Raw genomic sequence first — 6064 nt, forward strand, 5'->3', positions numbered from 1 at the left:
GTGGATAGGCTAAGGATTGGGGCCGCAACAGGCTGAGGGGCAGGGCCTGGGTGTGGGGGTGGGGCCTGGGCGGGGCCTGGGCGGGGGTGGGGCCAGCACTGCGGAATCAGCCTCCTGTTCTCCCTTGTCAGTGCCTAATTCCTGGGTTCTGTCCTGTTCATTTTGTAACCAAACGACTTTGTGGAATGTATGGGATGTGGTAGGTGGTCGATAAATGGTTGTTAAAGAAAATTAGGAAACCACAGTACATGTGTCACTAAGATCGACTAGTACAACTTCAAACTGGAAGAAATTAGAGCCTGGGCTGTGGTCAGACTGTGTCTCCCCAAATTCATAAGCTGAAACTAACTTGCCACTGTGCCAGTTCTAATGTGAGGGCCCCAGGAGGTGCTGAGGCCTTAAGGAGGCTTCACGAATGGGATTGGGGACTTTCTAAGGGGGGCTGGAGGGAGCCGCCTGCCCCTTTCCCTTGGGCCTTTTGTACCAATGGCTACCCCGCCTCCCATGCTCTGAATCTGCTGATGCCAGGACTTTGGACTTCTCAGCTTCTAAAGCCAGGGAATAAATTTGTGGAGAGTTTTTTTGTGACTTACCCAACTCGCAGTCTTCTGTTATGGCAGCAGAAATGGACTGAGATACCCTGAGATACAGAGCAGTTTCTGTGCCCATCGGAAGGAAAAGTCAGCTTCCCACCAAACACTCCTGTGCCCCAAACCTTCCCAGTTCATGATGCTGGGACTGATGTGGGCAAGCCCCGTGTAACTGAGGTGAGAACCAGTGTGGCTGAGCACCCGCTGGAGGGGTGCTGCCATGTCTGGTTCCTCTTGGGGAAACTGTGAAAAGCCCAGAGTTGGTGGAGCTGTGCTCAGAAGAGCCGGCCATGACAGCTCTCCACTGGCCTGCAGGAGGGCCTCCTAGAACAAAGAAATTCAGAGCTGCTCATTTCCCATGAACTTTTAAGAACCCATCTTAACTTCAACGTTCCTTCCAGCTGGGCTCTGACAGGCTCTGAGGTGCAGGTGCTGGGTTACTTGTGTGGCATCTGGGCCTGCCTAGAATGCTGGAATGAGGTCTCAGGGATGTCACCTTGCACCAGGCTGGGAGGACAGGGAGGAGGAAGCGTAGCTGTTCATGTCTGCTGGTGTGCAGCTGCTGGGATCCAGACACCTGCTGCTGGCTGCCACACCCCTAAGTAGGGGCATGTTTCTGGGGTTCCCACTGTGCTTAACTGCTGTGTTGTAAAGATGGGGTGTGGCTGTGCATCCAGCCATGTTCCTGCTCCTAACAGCAGTCACAACTTACCCAGAGAAGAAAAAATGATGAGAAATAAAAAAATGAAGAAGGAAGATACAACTTAAAATCTTCTCAAATTAGCTTTTGGTTTTATATTGACAATATTCAAATAAATGAATCACAAGACATTTATAAAACCTTCAGGAACCCCCCTTTTTCCATGTCTGCCTTTATAGTCTCAGATATGTCACGCTCACTGTGGTATTAAATCCTCTATATCATAGTGACAGAGAAAAATGTGTACTTATGGCGTGACTATTATCATGCAAATCGTGGGCTGGGTCAGCTGGGCCAGGGCGGGAAAGGGACCAGCCCAGGCTTCCCCAGTGCTTCTCTTTTGATGTCCTGTAGTTGATTCCCATTTGTTCACGACAATCCAGGTGATAATGAGATTGTCCTGAAATACTGTACAAAAAGTGATATTACACATATTTCATTTAGAAACATATTCAGAAACTGCCACTTAGCCATGCTTGTACAGAAGACAGACACGTACTTTCATAAACAATCACCCTCCCTCCCACAGCGTGGGGCACTCTGAGGCCTGGCTCCTCAGGTGAGAGGTCCACTTCCTCACGGAGTAAAGAAGGATCTGAATTACAGAGAATAACAATACCCCAGAAGAATCACACTGTTCTAGATAAGAAAGAACCAATGATCAAGCATAGCTCACTCATTAACAAATGCATTTAAAGAAAAATGCATCACTTACAGTTACCACTCACTTTCCCTCACATCCCAACTACCTTAACATTGAATTCTGGAAGAGCCCTGGCAGAGCTTTATTACCTAGCAATTGTGCACCAATCACCATCTCCCCTTAACTATTACTGCTCCCTCTCTAGGTGTTTAATCCAGTGATAAGGAAACTTAGAAAGTAAAGTGAGTATTTTGTAATAATAACCAGTAAATATAAAATTTATGAAGCCCTGGGTTCTGTGTTGGTGTGCTGGGATGGTGACCAGGAAGGCCTCTTTGGGCGATCTCAGGTACAGGCAGCCCATCCACCACCACAGGGCTGTCAGGACCCTTCCTGGCTGCAGACGAGCTCTGCTAGGACCTTTCTGTGCCCAGCACAGTGGACATGAAGACCAGCATTGTGAGTGGAAGACCCAGGCCCTACAGGGTGCATGTGACACTGTCTCAGATCACTCTGTGACCATGGTGTTGACTTGCAGAAGTTGGGAGTGCTAGGCAGAAGTCCATGGGTTTCCCAGGCCTGATTGGAGTGTCCTGGGCTAGCATTAGAATTTGTAAAATCTCTTCCAAGATACTGAAGGGGGGACAGAAAGCATGGGGTGGTGAGTTTAGGTTGAATATTTTTTAAATCTTGAGAAATTTCAAAAAATTACATTTTCATATGTTAGGTTATCAAAGGTAATAACAGTTATTTCTAGGTCCGGTGAAGATAATTCATCCTAGGAATATATCCATACCCTTATCTGCTCTGAGGCCCCTGCATCTGATTAACAGTTGCTGACTATTTATAAGAAGAAATATGAAAAATTTTATTTGTGCAAAGTCCAAATACTATGATGCTTCCCTCCAGACATCTAAAATCTATTTTGTGTGTGTGGCTATTGTTTCAATTTTTGCATTACTTTCTCAAATAATCCAAAATATCACAAAACCACAATTAGATACCAGCACACCCTTATCAGAATAGCCATTACCAAAACGTCAAAACACAATAGATGTTGGCACTGACACTGCTGGTGGGAATGTAAGTTAATACAACCATGTGGAAAACAATGTGGGCAGTACTCAAAGATCTCAAAGTAGACTTACCATTTGATTCAGCAACCCCCCTGCGGGGTATCTACCCAAAGGAAAAGAAGTCATTCTATAAAAGACACCTGCATCCGAGTGTTTATTGTGGCATAATTCACAATTTTATAGGCACGGAATCAAGCTGTGTGCCCATCCACTGAGGAGCGGGTCAAGCAAATGCAGTGTATGTATACAATGGAGCTGCTTAGGCAGAGAAGGGAAAGGAGGGTTGTCCTCTGCAGCAATTTGGATGGAACTGGAAAGCATTTTCCTAAGTAAAGGAACAGAGAAACAAGTACCACGTGTCTGCACTGGTAAGTGGGAGCTGGAGGACATGTAGACGTGGTCGTACAGAGAGGGCAATGGACACCAGCATCCAGGAAGGGGCAGGCTAGGAGCGGGCAGGCATGAAAAGTACCAGTTGTGTACAATGCACACTACTCAGGTGATGAGTACCCTGAAACCCCGAACTCAACAACGGAAAGTTCAGCAATGCTAAAAAAAAAAATAAAGAAAAACCACATCTACCCCCTACATTTCGTGAAGTATAAAAAGGCATATAAAAAGGAACTTTCTGAGGATTGTGTCTTTTTGTTTTCAAATAGTGTTAAATCCTGGGTGATCGTGTTAGTCTTGATAATCACAGCAGACGAATCTGCAAGGCTCCTGGTAGACACCTGCTCCTGGGCTGCTCAAAGCTCATTTCAAGGCTCTTTTGACGTTTTGACAGCACCCACATTGTGAATTCTGTTGCATTAATATTTAATGGGGAGAGAGGAAGAGAGAAACCTTTCCTAGACCCCCTTACAGCTAGAGATGGAGCCTGGGCCAGCACCTGTAACTACTCAGGAGGGGAGGGGAGGGGACCACTGCGGAGCATCCATCCTCCTGGAACAGCCCTAGGAGCGCCCTGCAGCTGACCCAGGCATGGAACAAGCAACTGGAGGTGGCAGTGGGGATTTTGCAGGAGAGCCTTGCCTAGTGGTTGGGTGCCCCCTCCAGCTATGTCATTCTTGGCACCTAAGTTTGTTTTTTATTTGTCCTAAAGGTATGGGGGCTACTGACCCCATTTACTAAACCCATCTTTACTCTTATAAGCTGGATGAGGTTTTCTTCATTCTGACTTAGCTACTAAATAGCTTATATACATCTTAGATGCAATGAATCACCTGGTCCAGCCACCCTGTGCACAGAAAGTGTCCCAAAGGAGGTTGGAAGTTGCACTGGGCCAATACCAGGGAGTGTCACAGAGGAGGCACACAGTCAGCCCCACACTGAGATAGAGGCATTTGATATTCCTGCACCCCCAAAGCTTCTGGTGTCGGCCAGAGACTCAGCCTGGACATTTGGCCCAGGCCTGGGTGGCCTCTCCCTGTGACTGTAGTGGTGGCTTTGGTCTCCCTAGGACCTGCTTCTGACCTTGGACACTCAGAGTGGATCTTCCCTGGCCTTGACCACTCTGCTCCAATCCTTCTTATAGAATGCTCCAGGGACAGGCAGTAAACTGACCCCAAAGGCTGACAGGTCCTGCCCAGTGGGTGGACGAGCCACTGAGAGGCCTTGGTCACTGGGACATGACCTACAGGGGCCCATGCAGGACTTTGCCTCCATTCCACAACTTTTGGAAAGAAACAGTATAGCTCTGTGATCTCCCCTGGTAGATTAGAAAATCCAACAGGTTTAATAAATGACTTCTGAATAATAAATTAATAAATGGGATGAAAGCATAAGGAAACGGAGAACAAAGACAAATTGCAAAATCAACAATAATCATATTCTAACAATATGCATTTTAACTGTGATTTGTAGACAAGCTCGGGTCTTCAATCAGAAAGAGAATAAGAAAGACGTATGAAAAATGTGTAATCTTTGCCCAAGAGACAAAAGATTACTGTGTATTAATCACTGTCTCACATAAGTGAGTGTAAATCTGTAAATGGAGACCAGGTTTTAGTTTCTCTTCTTATAATTCAGTTTATTTTGATGAAAGTCGCACTCGGGTTGCACCGTGTAGGTGTTTGCTAGCAGGGGACCTCTAGTTCCGGATTACCCGTCACTTCACTTTGTCTCCTGGCCTTTGCTGGGCATCTCCACACCAAGAAGCCTGACGTTCAGTACAAGCCGCTCACATTCTCAGGTTCTGGAGCCAACTTGCTTGGGTCCTGCTCCTTGTGGCCCGCTGTCTGTGTCCTAGCCACTGTCTGTTGAAACAGATATGAGGTTCTCCCCTGACTGCTGACTCTGTGGACGTTTCCCGAGACTTCTGCACCTCTGTGCCTGACGCCGGGGTCTCTCCCAATCCTGTCTGGCCCCCACACTCCAAGGTCCTGGCGCATCCCTGCCCCCAGTCTCAGGGGCTGATGTGGCTTCACATCTGACCTGGCAAGGTGGAAAGCCCAAGCTGCAATGGTAGGGGACTCCGTCTTTGGTGATCTCTATTGTCCCCTGTGATCTCATTCCTGACTTAAGCCACCTGTTTGTTGACAATGCCAGTGTTCATCTCTTGGCCTATGAACCCCAGGAATTCTGGGCTGCTGTAGGTGAATGTCTACCCCTAATGCTTACTGGGTGTCTAACAGGAATCTCATGCCCAAAGCCAACCTCCCATCTTCCTTCTGCACCTAGTTGCCATAGCTCATGTGGGTGTTCAGGCCAAAACTCCTAGGCCCTGCTTAGACTGTCCTGTCCACAGCAGATCCTACTGGCTCTGTCTCCAGAGGGCACCTGCAGTACCATCCCTCCCCTTCTCTCTGACCCTACCCTAATCCTTGTCTAAGCTGCCTGGACCTCTTGTTGATGCTGTAGGAAATTTGGGGAGACTCACATCTGTGTCCTGGCATGTTCAATGTCCTGAAGAGGACCCAGAGCAGACTTCTAAAGTCTGAGTCAGAATGAGTCCCTCCCAGAGCCACACTCCCACCCTCCCTGTGACAGAGAGATCAGGTTTGCCTGAGACTGAGCTCAGCCCTGCAGAGAGGACTTCTGGAACTCACACCATCAC

This window comes from Otolemur garnettii, unplaced genomic scaffold (assembly GCF_000181295.1).
Source record: "Otolemur garnettii isolate 467f Iridium unplaced genomic scaffold, OtoGar3 scaffold00226, whole genome shotgun sequence".
In the NCBI taxonomy this organism is placed as follows: domain Eukaryota; kingdom Metazoa; phylum Chordata; class Mammalia; order Primates; family Galagidae; genus Otolemur; species Otolemur garnettii.